The sequence below is a fragment of the Vidua macroura genome (genome assembly GCF_024509145.1).
Source record: "Vidua macroura isolate BioBank_ID:100142 chromosome W unlocalized genomic scaffold, ASM2450914v1 whyW_random_scaffold_30, whole genome shotgun sequence".
NCBI classification, from domain to species: domain Eukaryota; kingdom Metazoa; phylum Chordata; class Aves; order Passeriformes; family Viduidae; genus Vidua; species Vidua macroura.
In genome coordinates, this window is record NW_026530534.1 from 6,582,057 (window position 1) to 6,604,357 (window position 22,301).

Genomic DNA, 22,301 nt, shown 5'->3' on the forward strand with positions numbered 1-22,301 from the left:
GAGTGTAAGGCTCGGCAGGACGTTCGACCTTACCTCGGCTGGGAGACCAAGCTTCCCAAGCCTAGTAGGGTCAGGCAAGGGGGCTTGGCTGGAGTTCGAGTGTAAGGCTCGGCAGGACGTTCGACCTTACCTCGGAAGGGAGACCAAGCTTCCCAAGCCTAGTAGGAGAGTCAGGCAAGGGGGCTTATCCGGAGTTCGAGTGTAAGGCTTGGCAGGGCGTTCGACCTTACCTCGGCAGGGAGACCAAGCTTCCCAAGCCTAGTAGGAGAGTCAGGCAAGGGGGCTTGGCCGGAGTTCGAGTGTAAGGCTCAGCAGGACGTTCGACCTTACCTCGGCAGGGAGACCAAGCTTCCCAAGCCTAGTAGGAGAGTCAGGCAAGGGGGCTTGGCCGGAGTTCGAGTGTAAGGCTCGGCAGGACGTTCGACCTCACCTCGGAAGGGAGACCAAGATTCCCAAGCCTAGTAGGAGAGTCAGGCAAGGGGGCTTGGCCGGAGTTCGAGTGTAAGGCTCGGCAGGACGTTCGACCTTGCCTCAGCAGGGAGACCAAGCTTCCCAAGCCTTGTAGGGTCAGGCAAGGGGGCTTGGCCGGAGTTCGAGTGTAAGTCTCGGCAGGACGTGCGACCTTACCTCGGCAGGGAGACCAAGCTTCCCAAGCCTAGTAGGAGAGTCAGGCAATGGGGCTTGGCCAGAGTTCGAGTGTAAGGCTCGGCAGGGACGTTCGACCTGACCTCGGGAGGGAGACCAAGCTTCCCGAGCCTAGTAGGGTCAGGCAAGGGGGCTTGGTCGGCGTTGGAGAGTAAGGCTCGGCAGGACGTTCGACCTTACCTCGGCAGGGAGACCAAGCTTCCCAAGCCTAGGAGGGAAGTCAGGCAAGGGGGCTTGGCCAGAGATCGAGTGTAAGGCTCGGCAGGACGTTCGACCTTACCTCAGCAGGGAGACCAAGCTTCCCAAGCCTAGTAGGAGAGTCAGGCAAGGGGGCTTGGCCGGAGTTCGAGTGTAAGGCTCGGCAGGACGTTCGACCTTACCTCTGCAGGGAGACCAAGCTTCCCAAGCCTTGTAGGAGAGTCAGGCAAGGGGGCTTGGCCGGAGTTCGAGTGTAAGGCTCGGCAGGACGTTCGACCTTACCTCGGCAGGGAGACCAAGCTTTCCAAGCCTAGTAGGAGAGTCAGGCAAGGGGGCTTGGCCGGAGTTCGAGTGTAAGGCTCGGCAGGACGTTCGACCTTACCTCGGCTGGGAGACCAAGCTTCCCAAGCCTAGTAGGAGAGGCAGGCAAGGGGGCTTATCCGGTATTCGAGTGTAAGGCTCGGCAGGACGTTCGACCTTACCTCGGAAGGGAGACCAAGCTTCCCAAGCCTAGTAGGAGAGTCAGGCAAGGGGGCTTATCCGGAGTTCGAGTGTAAGGCTCGGCAGGACGTTCGACCTTACCTCGGCAGGGAGACCAAGCTTCCCAAGCCTAGTAGGAGAGTCAGGCAAGGGGGCTTGACCGGAGTTCGAGTGTAAGGCTCGGCAGGACGTTCGACCTTACCTCGGCAGGGTGACCAAGCTTCCCAAGCCTAGTAGGAGAGTCAGGCAAGGGGGCTTGGCCGGAGATCGAGTGTAAGGCTCGTCAGGACGTTCGACCTTACCTCGGCAGGAAGACCGAGCTTCCCAAGCCTAGTAGGAGAGTCAGGCAAGGGGGCTTGTCCGGAGGTCGAGTGTAAGGCTCGGCAGGACTTTCGACCTCGCCTCGGCAGGGAGACCAAGCTTCCCAAGCCTAGTAGGAGAGTCAGGCAAGGGGGCTTGGCCGGCGTTCGAGTGTAAGGCTCGGCAGGACGTTCGACCTTACCTCGCCAGGGAGAGGAAGCTTCCCAAGCCTAGCAGGAGAGTCAGGCAAGGGGGCTTGGCCGGAGTTCGAGTGTAAGGCTTGGCAGGACGTACGACCTTACCTCGGCAGGGAGACCAATCTTCTCAAGCCTAGTAGGGTCTGGCAAGGAGGCTTGGCCGGAGTTCGAGTGTAAGGCTCGGCCGGACGTTCGACCTTACCTCGGCAGGGAGACCAAGCTTCCCAAGCCTAGTAGGAGAGTCAGGCAAGGGGGCTTGGCCGGACTTCGACTGTAAGGCTCGGCAGGACGTTCGACCTTACCTCGGAAGGGAGACCAAGATTCCCAAGCCTAGTAGGAGAGGCAGGCAAGGGGGCTTGTCCGGAGTTCGAGTGTAAGGCTCGGCAGGACGTTCGACCTTACCTCGGCAGGGAGACCAAGCTTCCCAAGCCTAGTAGGAGAGTCAGGCAAGGGGGCTTGGCCGGAGTTCGAGTGTAAGGCTCGGCAGGGACGTTCGACCTGACCTCGGGCGGGAGACCAAGCTTCCCGAGCCTAGTAGGGTCAGGCAAGGGGGCTTGGTCGGCGTTGGAATGTAAGGCTCGGCCGGACGTTCGACCTTACCTCGGCAGGGAGACCAAGCTTCCCAAGCCTAGGAGGGAAGTCAGGCAAGGGGGCTTGGCCAGAGATCGAGTGTAAGCCTCGGCAGGACGTTCGACCTTACCTCAGAAGGGAGACCAAGCTTCCCAAGCCTAGTAGGAGAGTCAGGCAAGGGGGCTTGGCCGGAGTTCGAGTGTAAGGCTCGGCAGGACGTTCGACCTTACCTCGGCAGGGAGACCAAGCTTCCCAAGCCTAGTAGGAGAGTCAGGCAAGGGGGCTTGTCCGGAGTTCGAGTGTAAGGCTCGGCAGGACGTTCGACCTTACCTCGGCAGGGAGACCAAGCTTTCCAAGCCTAGTAGGAGAGTCAGGCAAGGGGGCTTGGCCGGAGTTCGAGTGTAAGGCTCGGCGGGACGTTCGACCTTACCTCGGCAGGGAGACCAAGCTTCCCAAGCCTAGTAGGAGAGTCAGGCAAGGGGGCTTATCCGGAGTTCGAGTGTAAGGCTCGGCAGGACGTTCGACCTTACCTCGGCTGGGAGACCAAGCTTCCCAAGCCTAGTAGAGTCAGGCAAGGGGGCTTGGCTGGAGTTCGAGTGTAAGGCTCGGCAGGACGTTCGACCTTACCTCGGAAGGGAGACCAAGCTTCCCAAGCCTATTCGGAGAGTCAGGCAAGGGGGCTTATCCGGAGTTCGAGTGTAAGGCTCGGCAGGACGTTCGACCTTACCTCGGCAGGGAGACCAAGCTTCCCAAGCCTAGTAGGGTCATGGAAGGGGGCTTGGCCGGAGTTCGAGTGTAAGGCTCGGCAGGACGTTCGACCTTACCTCGGCAGGGAGACCAAGCTTCCCAAGCCTAGTAGGAGAGTCAGGCAAGGGGGCTTGTCCGGAGTTCGAGTGTAAGGCTCGGCAGGACGTTCGACCTTACCTCGGCAGGGAGACCAAGCTTTCCAAGCCTAGTAGGAGAGTCAGGCAAGGGGGCTTGGCCGGAGTTCGAGTGTAAGGCTCGGCAGGACGTTCGACCTTACCTCGGCAGGGAGACCAAGCTTCCCAAGCCTAGTAGGAGAGTCAGGCAAGGGGGCTTATCCGGAGTTCGAGTGTAAGGCTCGGCAGGACGTTCGACCTTACCTCGGCTGGGAGACCAAGCTTCCCAAGCCTAGTAGGGTCAGGCAAGGGGGCTTGGCTGGAGTTTGAGTGTAAGGCTCGGCAGGACGTTCGACCTTACCTCGGCAGGGAGACCAAGCTTCCCAAGCCTAGTAGGAGAGTCAGGCAAGGGGGCTTATCCGGAGTTCGACTGTAAGGCTTGGCAGGGCGTTCGACCTTACCTCGGCAGGGAGACCAAGCTTCCCAAGCCTAGTAGGAGAGTCAGGCAAGGGGGCTTGGCCGGAGTTCGAGTGTAAGGCTCGGCAGGACGTTCGACCTTACCTCGGCAGGGAGACCAAGCTTCCCAAGCCTAGTAGGAGAGTCAGGCAAGGGGGCTTGGCCAGAGTTCGAGTGTAAGGCTCGGCAGGACGTTCGACCTTACCTCGGCAGGGAGACCAAGCTTCCCAAGCCTAGTAGGGTCATGGAAGGGGTCTTGTCCGGAGTTCGAGTGTAAGGCTCGGCAGGACGTTCGACCTCACCTCGGAAGGGAGACCAAGATTCCCAAGCCTAGTAGGAGAGTCAGGCAAGGGGGCTTGGCCGGAGTTCGAGTGTAAGGCTCGGCAGGACGTTCGACCTTGCCTCAGCAGGGAGACCAAGCTTCCCAAGCCTTGTAGGGTCAGGCAAGGGGGCTTGGCCGGAGTTCGAGTGTAAGTCTCGGCAGGACGTGCGACCTTACCTCGGCAGGGAGACCAAGCTTCCCAAGCCTAGTAGGAGAGTCAGGCAATGGGGCTTGGCCGGAGTTCGAGTGTAAGGCTCGGCAGGGACGTTCGACCTTATCTGGGCAGGGAGACCAAGCTTCCCGAGCCTAGTAGGGTCAGGCAAGGGGGCTTGGTCGGCGTTGGAGAGTAAGGCTCGGCAGGACGTTCGACCTTACCTCGGCAGGGAGACCAAGCTTCCCAAGCCTAGTAGGGTCAGGCAAGGGGGCTTGGCCGGAGTTCGAGTGTAAGGCTCGGCAGGACGTTCGACCTTACCTCGCCAGGGAGACCAAGCTTCCCGAGCCTAGAAGGGTCAGGCAAGGGGGCTTGGCCGGCGTTCGAGTGTAAGGCTTGGCAGGGCGTTCGACCTTACCTCGGCAGGGAGACCAAGCTTCCCAAGCCTAGTAGGAGAGTCAGGCAAGGGGGCTTGTCCGGAGTTCGAGTGTAAGGCTCGGCAGGACGTTCGACCTTACCTCGCCAGGGAGACCAAGCTTCCCGAGCCTAGAAGGGTCAGGCAAGGGGGCTTGGCCGGCGTTCGAGTGTAAGTCTTGGCAGGACGTTCGACCTTACCTCGGCAGGGAGACGAAGCTTCCCAAGCCTGGTAGGGTCAGTCAAGTGGGCTTGGCCGGAGTTTGAGTCTAAGACTCGGCAGGACGTTCGACCTTACCTCGGCAGGGAGACCAAGCTTCCCAAGCCTAGTAGGAGAGTCAGGCAAGGGGGCTTGGCCAGAGATCGAGTGCAAGGCTCGGCAGGAGGTTCGACCTTACCTCAGCAGGGAGACCAAGCTTCCGAAGCCTAGTAGGAGAGTCAGGCAAGGGGGCTTGGCCGGAGTTCGAGTGTAAGGCTCGGCAGGACGTTCGACCTTACCTCGGCAGGGAGACCAAGCTTCCCAAGCCTAGTAGGAGAGTCAGGCAAGGGGGCTTGGCGGGAGTTCGAGTGTAAGGCTCGGCAGGACGTTCGACCTTACCTCGGCAGGGAGACCAAGCTTCCCAAGCCTAGTAGGAGAGTCAGGCAAGGGGGCTTGGCCGGCGTTCGAGTGTAAGGCTCGGCAGGACGTTCGACCCTACCTCGGCAAGGAGACCAAGCTTCCCGAGCCTAGTAGGAGAGTCAGGCAAGGGGGCTTGGCCGGAGTTCGAGTGTAAGGCTCGGCAGGACGTTCGACCTTACCTCGGCAGGGAGACAAAGCTTCCCAAGCCTAGTAGGGTCAGGCAAGGGGGCTTGGCCGGAGTTCGAGTGTAAGGCTCGGCAGGACGTTCGGCCTTACCTCGGCAGGGAGACCAAGCTTCCCAAGCCTAGTAGGAGAGTCAGGCAAGGGGGCTTATCCGGAGTTCGAGTGTAAGGCTCAGCAGGACGTTCGACCTTACCTCGGCAGGAAGACCGAGCTTCCCAAGCCTAGTAGGAGAGTCAGGCAAGGGGGCTTGTCCGGAGTTCGAGTGTAAGGCTCGGCAGGACGTTCGACCTTACCTCGGCAGGGAGACCAAGATTCCCAAGCCTAGTAGGAGAGTCAGGCAAGGGGGCTTGGCCGGAGTTCGAGTGTAAGGCTCGGCAGGGACGTTCGACCTGACCTCGGGAGGGAGACCAAGCTTCCCGAGCCTAGTAGGGTCAGGCAAGGGGGCTTGTTGGGCGTTGGAGTGTAAGGCACGGCCGGACGTTCGACCTTACCTCAGCAGGGAGTCCAAGCTTCCCAAGCCTAGGAGGGAAGTCAGGCAAGGGGGCTTGGCCAGAGATCGAGTGTAAGGCTCGTCAGGACGTTCGACCTTACCTCGGCAGGGAGACCAAGCTTCCCAAGCCTAGTAGGAGAGTCAGGCAAGGGGGCTTGGCCAGAGTTCGAGTGTAAGGCTCGGCAGGACGTTCGACCTTACCTCGGCAGGGAGACCAAGCTTCCCAAGCCTAGTAGGAGAGTCAGGCAAGGGGGCTTGTCCGGAGTTCGAGTGTAAGGCTCGGCAGGACGTTCGACCTTACCTCGGCAGGGAGACCAAGCTTCCCAAGCCTAGCAGGAGAGTCAGGCAAGGGGGCTTGGCCGGAGTTCGAGTGTAAGGCTCGGCAGGACGTTCGACCTTACCTCGGCAGGGAGACCAAGCTTCCCAAGCCTAGTAGGAGAGTCAGGCAAGGGGGCTTGGCCGGAGTTCGAGTGTAAGGCTCGGCAGGACGTTCGACCTGACCTCGGCAGGGAGACCAAGCTTCCCGGGCCTAGTAGAGCCAGGCAAGGGGGCTTGGTCGGCGTTGGAGTGTAAGGCTCGGCCGGACGTTCGACCTTACCTCGGCAGGGAGACCAAGCTTCCCAAGCCTAGGAGGGAAGTCAGGCAAGGGGGCTTGGCCAGAGATCGAGTGTAAGGCTCGGCAGGACGTTCGACCTTACCTCGGCAGGGAGACCAAGCTTCCCAAGCCTAGTAGGAGAGTCAGGCAAGGGGGCTTGGCCGGAGTTCGAGTGTAAGGCTCGGCAGGACGTTCGACCTTACCTCGGCAGGGAGACCAAGCTTCCCAAGCCTAGTAGGAGAGTCAGGCAAGGGGGCTTGGCCAGAGTTCGAGTGTAAGGCTCGGCAGGACGTTCGACCTTACCTCGGCAGGGAGACCAAGCTTCCCAAGCCTAGTAGGAGAGTCAGGCAAGGGGGCTTGGCCGGCGTTCGAGTGTAAGGCTCGGCAGGACGTTCGACCCTACCTCGGCAAGGAGACCAAGCTTCCCGAGCCTAGTAGGAGAGTCAGGCAAGGGGGCTTGTCCGGAGTTCGAGTGTAAGGCTCGGCAGGACGTTCGACCTTACCTCGGCAGGGAGACCAAGCTTCCCAAGCCTAGTAGGGTCAGGCAAGGGGGCTTGGCCGGAGTTCGAGTGTAAGGCTCGGCAGGACGTTCGACCTTACCTCGGCAGGGAGACCAAGCTTCCCAAGCCTAGTAGGAGAGTCAGGCAAGGGGGCTTATCCGGAGTTCGAGTGTAAGGCTCGGCAGGACGTTCGACCTTACCTCGGCAGGAAGACCGAGCTTCCCAAGCCTAGTAGGAGAGTCAGGCAAGGGGGCTTGTCCGGAGTTCGAGTGTAAGGCTCGGCAGGACGTTCGACCTTACCTCGGCAGGGAGACCAAGATTCCCAAGCCTAGTAGGAGAGTCAGGCAAGGGGGCTTGGCCGGAGTTCGAGTGTAAGGCTCGGCAGGGACGTTCGACCTGACCTCGGGAGGGAGACCAAGCTTCCCGAGCCTAGTAGGGTCAGGCAAGGGGGCTTGTTGGGCGTTGGAGTGTAAGGCACGGCCGGACGTTCGACCTTACCTCAGCAGGGAGTCCAAGCTTCCCAAGCCTAGGAGGGAAGTCAGGCAAGGGGGCTTGGCCAGAGATCGAGTGTAAGGCTCGGCAGGACGTTCGACCTTACCTCGGCAGGGAGACCAAGCTTCCCAAGCCTAGTAGGAGAGTCAGGCAAGGGGGCTTGGCCGGAGTTCGAGTGTAAGGCTCGGCAGGACGTTCGACCTTACCTCGGCAGGGAGACCAAGCTTCCCAAGCCTAGTAGGAGAGTCAGGCAAGGGGGCTTGTCCGGAGTTCGAGTGTAAGGCTCGGCAGGACGTTCGACCTTACCTCGGCAGGGAGACCAAGCTTCCCAAGCCTAGCAGGAGAGTCAGGCAAGGGGGCTTGGCCGGAGTTCGAGTGTAAGGCTCGGCAGGACGTTCGACCTGACCTCGGCAGGGAGACCAAGCTTCCCGAGCCTAGTAGAGCCAGGCAAGGGGGCTTGGTCGGCGTTGGAGTGTAAGGCTCGGCAGGACGTTCGACCTTACCTCGGCAGGGAGACCAAGCTTCCCAAGCCTAGTAGGAGAGTCAGGCAAGGGGGCTTGGCCGGCGTTCGAGTGTAAGGCTCGGCAGGACGTTCGACCCTACCTCGGCAAGGAGACCAAGCTTCCCGAGCCTAGTAGGGTCAGGCAAGGGGGCTTGGCCAGAGTTCGAGTGTAAGGCTCGGCAGGACGTTCGACCTTACCTCGGCAGGGAGACCAAGCTTCCCAAGCCTAGTAGGGTCAGGCAAGGGGGCTTGGCCGGAGTTCGAGTGTAAGGCTCGGCAGGACGTTCGACCTTACCTCGGCAGGGAGACCAAGCTTCCCAAGCCTAGTAGGAGAGTCAGGCAAGGGGGCTTATCCGGAGTTCGAGTGTAAGGCTCGGCAGGACGTTCGACCTTACCTCGGCAGGAAGACCGAGCTTCCCAAGCCTAGTAGGAGAGTCAGGCAAGGGGGCTTGTCCGGAGTTCGAGTGTAAGGCTCGGCAGGACGTTCGACCTTACCTCGGCAGGGAGACCAAGATTCCCAAGCCTAGTAGGAGAGTCAGGCAAGGGGGCTTGTCCGGAGTTCGTGTGTAATGCTCGGCAGGGACGTTCGACCTGACCTCGGGAGGGAGACCAAGCTTCCCGAGTCTAGTAGGGTCAGGCAAGGGGGCTTGTTGGGCGTTGGAGTGTAAGGCACGGCCGGACGTTCGACCTTACCTCAGCAGGGAGTCCAAGCTTCCCAAGCCTAGGAGGGAAGTCAGGCAAGGGGGCTTGGCCAGAGATCGAGTGTAAGGCTCGGCAGGACGTTCGACCTTACCTCGGCAGGGAGACCAAGCTTCCCAAGCCTAGTAGGAGAGTCAGGCAAGGGGGCTTGGCCAGAGTTCGAGTGTAAGGCTCGGCAGGACGTTCGACCTTACCTCGGCAGGGAGACCAAGCTTCCCAAGCCTAGTAGGGTCATGGAAGGGGTCTTGTCCGGAGTTCGAGTGTAAGGCTCGGCAGGACGTTCGACCTCACCTCGGAAGGGAGACCAAGATTCCCAAGCCTAGTAGGAGAGTCAGGCAAGGGGGCTTGGCCGGAGTTCGAGTGTAAGGCTCGGCAGGACGTTCGACCTTGCCTCAGCAGGGAGACCAAGCTTCCCAAGCCTTGTAGGGTCAGGCAAGGGGGCTTGGCCGGAGTTCGAGTGTAAGTCTCGGCAGGACGTGCGACCTTACCTCGGCAGGGAGACCAAGCTTCCCAAGCCTAGTAGGAGAGTCAGGCAATGGGGCTTGGCCGGAGTTCGAGTGTAAGGCTCGGCAGGGACGTTCGACCTTATCTGGGCAGGGAGACCAAGCTTCCCGAGCCTAGTAGGGTCAGGCAAGGGGGCTTGGTCGGCGTTGGAGAGTAAGGCTCGGCAGGACGTTCGACCTTACCTCGGCAGGGAGACCAAGCTTCCCAAGCCTAGTAGGGTCAGGCAAGGGGGCTTGGCCGGAGTTCGAGTGTAAGGCTCGGCAGGACGTTCGACCTTACCTCGCCAGGGAGACCAAGCTTCCCGAGCCTAGAAGGGTCAGGCAAGGGGGCTTGGCCGGCGTTCGAGTGTAAGGCTTGGCAGGGCGTTCGACCTTACCTCGGCAGGGAGACCAAGCTTCCCAAGCCTAGTAGGAGAGTCAGGCAAGGGGGCTTGTCCGGAGTTCGAGTGTAAGGCTCGGCAGGACGTTCGACCTTACCTCGCCAGGGAGACCAAGCTTCCCGAGCCTAGAAGGGTCAGGCAAGGGGGCTTGGCCGGCGTTCGAGTGTAAGTCTTGGCAGGACGTTCGACCTTACCTCGGCAGGGAGACGAAGCTTCCCAAGCCTGGTAGGGTCAGTCAAGTGGGCTTGGCCGGAGTTTGAGTCTAAGACTCGGCAGGACGTTCGACCTTACCTCGGCAGGGAGACCAAGCTTCCCAAGCCTAGTAGGAGAGTCAGGCAAGGGGGCTTGGCCAGAGATCGAGTGCAAGGCTCGGCAGGAGGTTCGACCTTACCTCAGCAGGGAGACCAAGCTTCCGAAGCCTAGTAGGAGAGCCAGGCAAGGGGGCTTGGCCGGAGTTCGAGTGTAAGGCTCGGCAGGACGTTCGACCTTACCTCGGCAGGGAGACCAAGCTTCCCAAGCCTAGTAGGAGAGTCAGGCAAGGGGGCTTGGCCGGAGTTCGAGTGTAAGGCTCGGCAGGACGTTCGACCTTACCTCGACAGGGAGACCAAGCTTCCCAAGCCTAGTAGGAGAGTCAGGCAAGGGGGCTTGGCCGGCGTTCGAGTGTAAGGCTCGGCAGGACGTTCGACCCTACCTCGGCAAGGAGACCAAGCTTCCCGAGCCTAGTAGGAGAGTCAGGCAAGGGGGCTTGTCCGGAGTTCGAGTGTAAGGCTCGGCAGGACGTTCGACCTTACCTCGGCAGGGAGACAAAGCTTCCCAAGCCTAGTAGGGTCAGGCAAGGGGGCTTGGCCGGAGTTCGAGTGTAAGGCTCGGCAGGACGTTCGACCTTACCTCGGCAGGGAGACCAAGCTTCCCAAGCCTAGTAGGAGAGTCAGGCAAGGGGGCTTATCCGGAGTTCGAGTGTAAGGCTCAGCAGGACGTTCGACCTTACCTCGGCAGGAAGACCGAGCTTCCCAAGCCTAGTAGGAGAGTCAGGCAAGGGGGCTTGTCCGGAGTTCGAGTGTAAGGCTCGGCAGGACGTTCGACCTTACCTCGGCAGGGAGACCAAGATTCCCAAGCCTAGTAGGAGAGTCAGGCAAGGGGGCTTGGCCGGAGTTCGAGTGTAAGGCTCGGCAGGGACGTTCGACCTGACCTCGGGAGGGAGACCAAGCTTCCCGAGCCTAGTAGGGTCAGGCAAGGGGGCTTGTTGGGCGTTGGAGTGTAAGGCACGGCCGGACGTTCGACCTTACCTCAGCAGGGAGTCCAAGCTTCCCAAGCCTAGGAGGGAAGTCAGGCAAGGGGGCTTGGCCAGAGATCGAGTGTAAGGCTCGTCAGGACGTTCGACCTTACCTCGGCAGGGAGACCAAGCTTCCCAAGCCTAGTAGGAGAGTCAGGCAAGGGGGCTTGGCCAGAGTTCGAGTGTAAGGCTCGGCAGGACGTTCGACCTTACCTCGGCAGGGAGACCAAGCTTCCCAAGCCTAGTAGGAGAGTCAGGCAAGGGGGCTTGTCCGGAGTTCGAGTGTAAGGCTCGGCAGGACGTTCGACCTTACCTCGGCAGGGAGACCAAGCTTCCCAAGCCTAGCAGGAGAGTCAGGCAAGGGGGCTTGGCCGGAGTTCGAGTGTAAGGCTCGGCAGGACGTTCGACCTTACCTCGGCAGGGAGACCAAGCTTCCCAAGCCTAGTAGGAGAGTCAGGCAAGGGGGCTTGGCCGGAGTTCGAGTGTAAGGCTCGGCAGGACGTTCGACCTGACCTCGGCAGGGAGACCAAGCTTCCCGGGCCTAGTAGAGCCAGGCAAGGGGGCTTGGTCGGCGTTGGAGTGTAAGGCTCGGCCGGACGTTCGACCTTACCTCGGCAGGGAGACCAAGCTTCCCAAGCCTAGGAGGGAAGTCAGGCAAGGGGGCTTGGCCAGAGATCGAGTGTAAGGCTCGGCAGGACGTTCGACCTTACCTCGGCAGGGAGACCAAGCTTCCCAAGCCTAGTAGGAGAGTCAGGCAAGGGGGCTTGGCCGGAGTTCGAGTGTAAGGCTCGGCAGGACGTTCGACCTTACCTCGGCAGGGAGACCAAGCTTCCCAAGCCTAGTAGGAGAGTCAGGCAAGGGGGCTTGGCCAGAGTTCGAGTGTAAGGCTCGGCAGGACGTTCGACCTTACCTCGGCAGGGAGACCAAGCTTCCCAAGCCTAGTAGGAGAGTCAGGCAAGGGGGCTTGGCCGGCGTTCGAGTGTAAGGCTCGGCAGGACGTTCGACCCTACCTCGGCAAGGAGACCAAGCTTCCCGAGCCTAGTAGGAGAGTCAGGCAAGGGGGCTTGTCCGGAGTTCGAGTGTAAGGCTCGGCAGGACGTTCGACCTTACCTCGGCAGGGAGACCAAGCTTCCCAAGCCTAGTAGGGTCAGGCAAGGGGGCTTGGCCGGAGTTCGAGTGTAAGGCTCGGCAGGACGTTCGACCTTACCTCGGCAGGGAGACCAAGCTTCCCAAGCCTAGTAGGAGAGTCAGGCAAGGGGGCTTATCCGGAGTTCGAGTGTAAGGCTCGGCAGGACGTTCGACCTTACCTCGGCAGGAAGACCGAGCTTCCCAAGCCTAGTAGGAGAGTCAGGCAAGGGGGCTTGTCCGGAGTTCGAGTGTAAGGCTCGGCAGGACGTTCGACCTTACCTCGGCAGGGAGACCAAGATTCCCAAGCCTAGTAGGAGAGTCAGGCAAGGGGGCTTGGCCGGAGTTCGAGTGTAAGGCTCGGCAGGGACGTTCGACCTGACCTCGGGAGGGAGACCAAGCTTCCCGAGCCTAGTAGGGTCAGGCAAGGGGGCTTGTTGGGCGTTGGAGTGTAAGGCACGGCCGGACGTTCGACCTTACCTCAGCAGGGAGTCCAAGCTTCCCAAGCCTAGGAGGGAAGTCAGGCAAGGGGGCTTGGCCAGAGATCGAGTGTAAGGCTCGGCAGGACGTTCGACCTTACCTCGGCAGGGAGACCAAGCTTCCCAAGCCTAGTAGGAGAGTCAGGCAAGGGGGCTTGGCCGGAGTTCGAGTGTAAGGCTCGGCAGGACGTTCGACCTTACCTCGGCAGGGAGACCAAGCTTCCCAAGCCTAGTAGGAGAGTCAGGCAAGGGGGCTTGTCCGGAGTTCGAGTGTAAGGCTCGGCAGGACGTTCGACCTTACCTCGGCAGGGAGACCAAGCTTCCCAAGCCTAGTAGGAGAGTCAGGCAAGGGGGCTTGGCCGGAGTTCGAGTGTAAGGCTCGGCAGGACGTTCGACCTGACCTCGGCAGGGAGACCAAGCTTCCCGAGCCTAGTAGAGCCAGGCAAGGGGGCTTGGTCGGCGTTGGAGTGTAAGGCTCGGCAGGACGTTCGACCTTACCTCGGCAGGGAGACCAAGCCTCCCAAGCCTAGTAGGAGAGTCAGGCAAGGGGGCTTGGCCGGCGTTCGAGTGTAAGGCTCGGCAGGACGTTCGACCCTACCTCGGCAAGGAGACCAAGCTTCCCGAGCCTAGTAGGGTCAGGCAAGGGGGCTTGGCCAGAGTTCGAGTGTAAGGCTCGGCAGGACGTTCGACCTTACCTCGGCAGGGAGACCAAGCTTCCCAAGCCTAGTAGGGTCAGGCAAGGGGGCTTGGCCGGAGTTCGAGTGTAAGGCTCGGCAGGACGTTCGACCTTACCTCGGCAGGGAGACCAAGCTTCCCAAGCCTAGTAGGAGAGTCAGGCAAGGGGGCTTATCCGGAGTTCGAGTGTAAGGCTCGGCAGGACGTTCGACCTTACCTCGGCAGGAAGACCGAGCTTCCCAAGCCTAGTAGGAGAGTCAGGCAAGGGGGCTTGTCCGGAGTTCGAGTGTAAGGCTCGGCAGGACGTTCGACCTTACCTCGGCAGGGAGACCAAGATTCCCAAGCCTAGTAGGAGAGTCAGGCAAGGGGGCTTGGCCGGAGTTCGTGTGTAATGCTCGGCAGGGACGTTCGACCTGACCTCGGGAGGGAGACCAAGCTTCCCGAGTCTAGTAGGGTCAGGCAAGGGGGCTTGTTGGGCGTTGGAGTGTAAGGCACGGCCGGACGTTCGACCTTACCTCAGCAGGGAGTCCAAGCTTCCCAAGCCTAGGAGGGAAGTCAGGCAAGGGGGCTTGGCCAGAGATCGAGTGTAAGGCTCGGCAGGACGTTCGACCTTACCTCGGCAGGGAGACCAAGCTTCCCAAGCCTAGTAGGAGAGTCAGGCAAGGGGGCTTATCCGGAGTTCGAGTGTAAGGCTCGGCAGGACGTTCGACCTTACCTCGGCAGGGAGACCAAGCTTCCCAAGCCTAGTAGGAGAGTCAGGCAAGGGGGCTTGTCCGGAGTTCGAGTGTAAGGCTCGGCAGGACGTTCGACCTTACCTCGGCAGGGAGACCAAGCTTCCCAAGCCTAGCAGGAGAGTCAGGCAAGGGGGCTTGGCCGGAGTTCGAGTGTAAGGCTCGGCAGGACGTTCGACCTTACCTCGGCAGGGAGACCAAGCTTCCCAAGCCTAGTAGGAGAGTCAGGCAAGGGGGCTTGGCCGGAGTTCGAGTGTAAGGCTCGGCAGGACGTTCGACCTGATCTCGGCAGGGAGACCAAGCTTCCCGAGCCTAGTAGAGCCAGGCAAGGGGGCTTGGTCGGCGTTGGAGTGTAAGGCTCGGCCGGACGTTCGACCTTACCTCGGCAGGGAGACCAAGCTTCCCAAGACTAGGAGGGAAGTCAGGCAAGGGGGCTTGGCCAGAGATCGAGTGTAAGGCTCGGCAGGACGTTCGACCTTACCTCGGCAGGGAGACCAAGCTTCCCAAGCCTAGTATGAGAGTCAGGCAAGGGGGCTTGGCCGGAGTTCGAGTGTAAGGCTCGGCAGGACGTTCGACCTTACCTTGGCAGGGAGACCAAGCTTCCCAAGCCTAGTAGGAGAGTCAGGCAAGGGGGCTTGGCCGGAGTTCGAGTGTAAGGCTCGGCAGGACGTTCGACCTTACCTCGGCAGGGAGACCAAGCTTCCCAAGCCTAGTAGGAGAGTCAGGCAAGGGGGCTTGTCCGGAGTTCGAGTGTAAGGCTCGGCAGGACGTTCGACCTTACCTCGGCAAGGAGACCAAGCTTCCCAAGCCTAGTAGGGGAGTCAGGCAAGGGGGCTTGGCCGGAGTTCGAGTGTAAGGCTCGGCAGGACGTTCGACCTTACCTCGGCAGGGAGACCAATCTTCCCAAGCCTAGTAGGAGAGTCAGGCAAGGGGGCTTGGCCGGAGTTCGAGTGTAAGGCTCGGCAGGACGTTCGACCTTACCTCGGCAGGGAGACCAAGATTCCCAAGCCTAGTAGGAGAGTCAGGCAAGGGGGCTTGGCCGGAGTTCGTGTGTAATGCTCGGCAGGGACGTTCGACCTGACCTCGGGAGGGAGACCAAGCTTCCCGAGTCTAGTAGGGTCAGGCAAGGGGGCTTGTTGGGCGTTGGAGTGTAAGGCACGGCCGGACGTTCGACCTTACCTCAGCAGGGAGTCCAAGCTTCCCAAGCCTAGGAGGGAAGTCAGGCAAGGGGGCTTGGCCAGAGATCGAGTGTAAGGCTCGGCAGGACGTTCGACCTTACCTCGGCAGGGAGACCAAGCTTCCCAAGCCTAGTAGGAGAGTCAGGCAAGGGGGCTTATCCGGAGTTCGAGTGTAAGGCTCGGCAGGACGTTCGACCTTACCTCGGCAGGGAGACCAAGCTTCCCAAGCCTAGCAGGAGAGTCAGGCAAGGGGGCTTGGCCGGAGTTCGAGTGTAAGGCTCGGCAGGACGTTCGACCTTACCTCGGCAGGGAGACCAAGCTTCCCAAGCCTAGTAGGAGAGTCAGGCAAGGGGGCTTGGCCGGAGTTCGAGTGTAAGGCTCGGCAGGACGTTCGACCTGACCTCGGCAGGGAGACCAAGCTTCCCGAGCCTAGTAGAGCCAGGCAAGGGGGCTTGGTCGGCGTTGGAGTGTAAGGCTCGGCCGGACGTTCGACCTTACCTCGGCAGGGAGACCAAGCTTCCCAAGACTAGGAGGGAAGTCAGGCAAGGGGGCTTGGCCAGAGATCGAGTGTAAGGCTCGGCAGGACGTTCGACCTTACCTCGGCAGGGAGACCAAGCTTCCCAAGCCTAGTATGAGAGTCAGGCAAGGGGGCTTGGCCGGAGTTCGAGTGTAAGGCTCGGCAGGACGTTCGACCTTACCTTGGCAGGGAGACCAAGCTTCCCAAGCCTAGTAGGAGAGTCAGGCAAGGGGGCTTGGCCGGAGTTCGAGTGTAAGGCTCGGCAGGACGTTCGACCTTACCTCGGCAGGGAGACCAAGCTTCCCAAGCCTAGTAGGAGAGTCAGGCAAGGGGGCTTGTCCGGAGTTCGAGTGTAAGGCTCGGCAGGACGTTCGACCTTACCTCGGCAAGGAGACCAAGCTTCCCAAGCCTAGTAGGGGAGTCAGGCAAGGGGGCTTGGCCGGAGTTCGAGTGTAAGGCTCGGCAGGACGTTCGACCTTACCTCGGCAGGGAGACCAATCTTCCCAAGCCTAGTAGGAGAGTCAGGCAAGGGGGCTTGGCCGGAGTTCGAGTGTAAGGCTCGGCAGGACGTTCGACCTTACCTCGGCAGGGAGACCAAGCTTCCCAAGCCTAGTAGGAGAGTCAGGCAAGGGGGCTTGTCCGGAGTTTGAGTGTAAGGCTCGGCAGGACGTTCGACCTTACCTCGGCAGGGAGACCAAGCTTCCCAAGCCTAGTAGGAGAGTCAGGCAAGGGGGCTTGTCCGGAGTTCGAGTGTAAGGCTCGGCAGGATGTTCGACCTTACCTCGGCAGGGAGACCAAGCTTCCCAAGCCTAGTAGGAGAGTCAGGCAAGGGGGCTAGTCCGGAGTTCGAGTGTAAGGCTCGGCAGGACGTTCGACCTTACCTCGGCAGGGAGACCAAGCTTCCCAAGCCTAGTAGGAGAGTCAGGCAAGGGGGCTTGGCCGGAGTTCGAGTGTAAGGCTCGGCAGGACGTTCGACCTTACCTCGGCAGGGAGACCAAGCTTCCCAAGCCTAGCAGGAGAGTCAGGCAAGGGGCCTTGTCCGGAGTTCGAGTGTAAGGCTCGGCAGGACGTTCGGCCTTACCTCGGCAGGGAGACCAAGCTTCCCAAGCCAAATAGGAGAGTCAGGCAAGGGGGCTTGGCCGGAGTTCGAGTGTAAGGCTCGGCAGGACGTTCGACCTGACCTCGGCAGGGAGACCAAGCTTCCCAAGCCAAATAGGAGAGTCAGGCAAGGGGGCTTGGCCGGAGTTCGAGTGTAAGGCTCGGCAGGACGTTCAACCTGACCTCGGCAGGGAGACCAAGCTTCCCGAGCCTAGTAGAGCCAGGCAAGGGGGCTTGGTCGGCGTTGGAGTGTAAGGCTCGGCCGGACGTTCGACCTTACCTCGGCAGGGAGACCAAGCTTCCCAAGCCTAGGAGGGAAGTCAGGCAAGGGGGCTTGGCCAGAGATCGAGTGTAAGGCTCGGCAGGACGTTCGACCTTACCTCGGCAGGGAGACCAAGCTTCCCAAGCCTAGTAGGAGAGTCAGGCAAAGGGGCTTGGCCGGAGTTCGAGTGTAAGGCTCGGCAGGACTTTCGACCTTACCTCGGCAGGGAGACCAAGCTTCCCAAGCCTAGTAGGAGGGTCAGGAAAGGGGCCTTGGCCGGAGTTCGAGTGTAAGGCTCGGCAGGACGTTCGACCTTACCTCGGCAGGGAGACCAAGCTTCCCAAGCCTAGTAGGAGAGTCAGGCAAGGGGGCTTGGCCGGAGTTCGAGTGTAAGGCTCGGCAGGACGTTCGACCTTACCTCGGCAGGGAGACCAAGCTTCCCAAGCCTAGTAGGAGAGTCAGGCAAGGGGGCTTGGCCGGAGTTCGAGTGTAAGGCTCGGCAGGACGTTCGACCTTACCTCGGCAGGGAGACCAAGCTTCCCAAGCCTAGTAGGAGAGTCAGGCAAGGGGGCTTGTCCGGAGTTTGAGTGTAAGGCTCGGCAGGACGTTCGACCTTACCTCGGCAGGGAGACCAAGCTTCCCAAGCCTAGTAGGAGAGTCAGGCAAGGAGGCTTGTCCGGAGTTCGAGTGTAAGGCTCGGCAGGATGTTCGACCTTACCTCGGCAGGGAGACCAAGCTTCCCAAGCCTAGCAGGAGAGTCAGGCAAGGGGGCTTGGCCGGAGTTCGAGTGTAAGGCTCGGCAGGACGTTCGACCTTACCTCGGCAGGGAGACCAAGCTTCCCAAGCCTAGTAGGAGAGTCAGGCAAGGGGGCTTGGCCGGAGTTCGAGTGTAAGGCTCGGCAGGACGTTCGACCTGACCTCGGCAGGGAGACCAAGCTTCCCGAGCCTAGTAGAGCCAGGCAAGGGGGCTTGGTCGGCGTTGGAGTGTAAGGCTCGGCCGGACGTTCGACCTTACCTCGGCAGGGAGACCAAGCTTCCCAAGCCTAGGAGGGAAGTCAGGCAAGGGGGCTTGGCCAGAGATCGAGTGTAAGGCTCGGCAGGACGTTCGACCTTACCTCGGCAGGGAGACCAAGCTTCCCAAGCCTAGTAGGAGAGTCAGGCAAGGGGGCTTGGCCGGAGTTCGAGTGTAAGGCTCGGCAGGACGTTCGACCTTACCTCGGCAGGGAGACCAAGCTTCCCAAGCCTAGTAGGAGAGTCAGGCAAGGGGGCTTGGCCGGAGTTCGAGTGTAAGGCTCGGCAGGACGTTCGACCTTACCTCGGCAGGGAGACCAAGCTTCCCAAGCCTAGTAGGAGAGTCAGGCAAGGGGGCTTGGCCGGAGTTCGAGTGTAAGGCTCGGCAGGACGTTCGACCTTACCTCGGCAAGGAGACCAAACTTCCCAAGCCTAGTAGGAGAGTCAGGCAAGGGGGCTTGGCCGGAGTTCGAGTGTAAGGCTCGGCAGGACGTTCGACCTTACCTCGGCAGGGAGACCAATCTTCCCAAGCCTAGTAGGAGAGTCAGGCAAGGGGGCTTGGCCGGAGTTCGAGTGTAAGGCTCGGCAGGACGTTCGACCTTACCTCGGCAGGGAGACCAAGCTTCCCAAGCCTAGTAGGAGAGTCAGGCAAGGGGGCTTGTCCGGAGTTTGAGTGTAAGGCTCGGCAGGACGTTCGACCTTACCTCGGCAGGGAGACCAAGCTTCCCAAGCCTAGTAGGAGAGTCAGGCAAGGGGGCTTGTCCGGAGTTCGAGTGTAAGGCTCGGCAGGATGTTCGACCTTACCTCGGCAGGGAGACCAAGCTTCCCAAGCCTAGCAGGAGAGTCAGGCAAGGGGCCTTGTCCGGAGTTCGAGTGTAAGGCTCGGCAGGACGTTCGGCCTTACCTCGGCAGGGAGACCAAGCTTCCCAAGCCAAATAGGAGAGTCAGGCAAGGGGGCTTGGCCGGAGTTCGAGTGTAAGGCTCGGCAGGACGTTCGACCTGACCTCGGCAGGGAGACCAAGCTTCCCAAGCCAAATAGGAGAGTCAGGCAAGGGGGCTTGGCCGGAGTTCGAGTGTAAGGCTCGGCAGGACGTTCGACCTGACGTCGGCAGGGAGACCAAGCTTCCCAAGCCTAGTAGAGCCAGGCAAGGGGGCTTGGTCGGCGTTGGAGTGTAAGGCTCGGCCGGACGTTCGACCTTACCTCGGCCGGGAGACCAAGCTTCCCAAGCCTAGGAGGGAAGTCAGGCAAGGGGGCTTGGCCAGAGATCGAGTGTAAGGCTCGGCAGGACGTTCGACCTTACCTCGGCAGGGAGACCAAGCTTCCCAAGCCTAGTAGGAGAGTCAGGCAAAGGGGCTTGGCCGGAGTTCGAGTGTAAGGCTCGGCAGGACTTTCGACCTTACCTCGGCAGGGAGACCAAGCTTCCCAAGCCTAGTAGGAGGGTCAGGAAAGGGGCCTTGGCCTAAGTTCGAGTGTAAGGCTCGGCAGGACGTTCGACCTTACCTCAGCAGGGAGACCAAGCTTCCCAAGCCTAGTAGGAGAGTCAGGCAAGGGGGCTTGGCCGGAGTTCGAGTGTAAGGCTCGGCAGGACGTTCGACCTTACCTCGGCAAGGAGACCAAGCTTCCCAAGCCTAGTAGGAGAGTCAGGCAAGGGGGCTTGGCCGGAGTTCGAGTGTAAGGCTCGGCAGGACGTTCGACCTTACCTCGGCAGGGAGACCAATCTTCCCAAGCCTAGTAGGAGAGTCAGGCAAGGGGGCTTGGCCGGAGTTCGAGTGTAAGGCTCGGCAGGACGTTCGACCTTACCTCGGCAGGGAGACCAAGCTTCCCAAGCCTAGTAGGAGAGTCAGGCAAGGGGGCTTGTCCGGAATTTGAGTGTAAGGCTCGGCAGGACGTTCGACCTTACCTCGGCAGGGAGACCAAGCTTCCCAAGCCTAGTAGGAGAGTCAGGCAAAGGTGCTTGGCCGGAGTTCGAGTGTAAGGCTCGGCAGGACGTTCGACCTTACCTCGGCAGGGAGACCAAGCTTCCCAAGCCTATTCGGAGAGTCAGGCAAGGGGGCTTGGCCGGAGTTCGAGTGTAAGGCTCGGCAGGGAGACCAAGCTTCCCAAGCCTAATAGGAGAGTCAGGCAAGGGGGCTTGGCCGGAGTTCGAGTGTAAGGCTCGGCAGGACGTTCGACCTTACCTCGGCAGGGAGACCAAGCTTCCCAAGCCTAGTAGGGCCAGGCAAGGGGGCTTGGCCGGCGTTCGAGTGTAAGTCTTGGCAGGACGTTCGACCTTACCTCGGCAGGGAGACCAAGCTTCCCAAGCCAAATAGGAGAGTCAGGCAAGGGGGCTTGACCGGAGTTCGAGTGTAAGGCTCGGCAGGACGTTCGACCTGACCTCGGCAGGGAGACCAAGCTTCCCGGGCCTAGTAGAGCCAGGCAAGGGGGCTTGGTCGGCGTTGGAGTGTAAGGCTCGGCCGGACGTTCGACCTTACCTCGGCAGGGAGACCAAGCTTCCCAAGCCTAGGAGGGAAGTCAGGCAAGGGGGCTTGGCCAGAGATCGAGTGTAAGGCTCGGCAGGACGTTCGACCTTACCTCGGCAGGGAGACCAAGCTTCCCAAGCCTAGTAGGAGAGTCAGGCAAAGGGGCTTGGCCGGAGTTCGAGTGTAAGGCTCGGCAGGACGTTCGACCTTACCTCGGCAGGGAGACCAAGCTTCCCAAGCCTAGTAGGAGAGTCAGGAAAGGGGGCTTGGCCGGAGTTCGAGTGTAAGGCTCGGCAGGACGTTCGACCTTACCTCGGCAGGGAGACCAAGCTTCCCAAGCCTAGTAGGAGAGTCAGGCAAGGGGGCTTGGCCGGAGTTCGAGTGTAAGGCTCGGCAGGGAGACCAAGCTTCCCAAGCCTAATAGGAGAGTCAGGCAAGGGGGCTTGGCCGGAGTTCGAGTGTAAGGCTCGGCAGGACGTTCGACCTTACCTCGGCAGGGAGACCAAGCTTTCCAAGCCTAGTAGGGTAAGGCAAGGGGGCTTGGCCGGCGTTCGAGTGTAAGGCTTGGCAGGGCGTTCGACCTTACCTCGGCAGGGAGACCAAGCTTCCCAAGCCTAGTAGGAGAGTCAGGCAAGGGGGCTTGGCCGGAGTTCGAGTGTAAGGCGCAGCAGGACGTTCGACCTTACCTCGGCAGGGAGACCAAGCTTCCCAAGCCTAGTAGGGTCAGGCAAGGGGGCTTGGCCGGAGTTTGAGTGTAAGGCTCGGCAGGACGTTCGACCTTACCTCGGCAGGGAGACCAAGCTTCCCAAGCCTAGTAGGAGAGTCAGGCAAGGGGGCTTGTCCGGAGTTCGAGTGTAAGGCTCGGCAGGACGTTCGACCTTACCTCGCCAGGGAGACCAAACTTCCCGAGCCTAGAAGGGTCAGGCAAGGGGGCTTGGCCGGCGTTCGAGTGTAAGTCTTGGCAGGACGTTCGACCTTACCTCGGCAGGGAGACGAAGCTTCCCAAGCCTAGTAGGGTCAGGCAAGGGGGCTTGGCCGGAGTTTGAGTCTAAGACTCGGCAGGACGTTCGACCTTACCTCGGCAGGGAGACCAAGCTTCCCAAGCCTAGTAGGAGAGTCAGGCAAGGGGGCTTGGCCGGAGTTCGAGTGTAAGGCTCGGCAGGACGTTCGACCTTACCTCGGAAGGGAGACCAAGCTTCCCAAGCCTAGTAGGGTCATGCAAGGGGGCTTGTCCGGAGTTCGAGTGTAAGGCTCGGCAGGACGTTCGACCTTACCTCGGCAGGGAGACCAAGCTTCCCAAGCGTAGTAGGAGAGTCAGGCAAGGGGGCATGGCCGGAGTTCGAGTGTAAGGCTTGGCAGGACGTTCGACCTTACCTCGGCAGGGAGACCAATCTTCTCAAGCCTAGCAGGGTCAGGCAAGGAGGCTTGGCCGGAGTTCGAGTGTAAGGCTCGGCCTAACGTTCGACCTTACCTCGGCAGGGAGACCAAGCTTCCCAAGCCTAGTTGGGTCATGCAATGGGGCTTGGCCGGAGATCGAGTGTAAGGCTCGTCAGGACGTTCGACCTTACCTCGGAAGGGAGACCAAGATTCCCAAGCCTAGTAGGAGAGTCAGGCAAGGGGGCTTGGCCGGAGTTCGAGTGTAAGGCTCGGCAGGACGTTCGACCTTACCTCGGCAGGGAGACCAAGCTTCCCAAGCCTAGTAGGAGAGTCAGGCAAGGGGGCTTGTCCGGAGTTCGAGTGTAAGGCTCGGCAGGACGTTCAACCTTACCTCGGCAGGGAGACCAAGCTTCCCAAGCCTAGTAGGAGAGTCAGGCAAGGGGGCTTATCCGGAGTTCGAGTGTAAGGATCGGCAGGACGTACGACCTTACCTCGGCAGGGAGACCGATATTCTCAAGCCTAGTAGGGTCAGGCAAGGAGGCTTGGCAGGAGTTCGAGT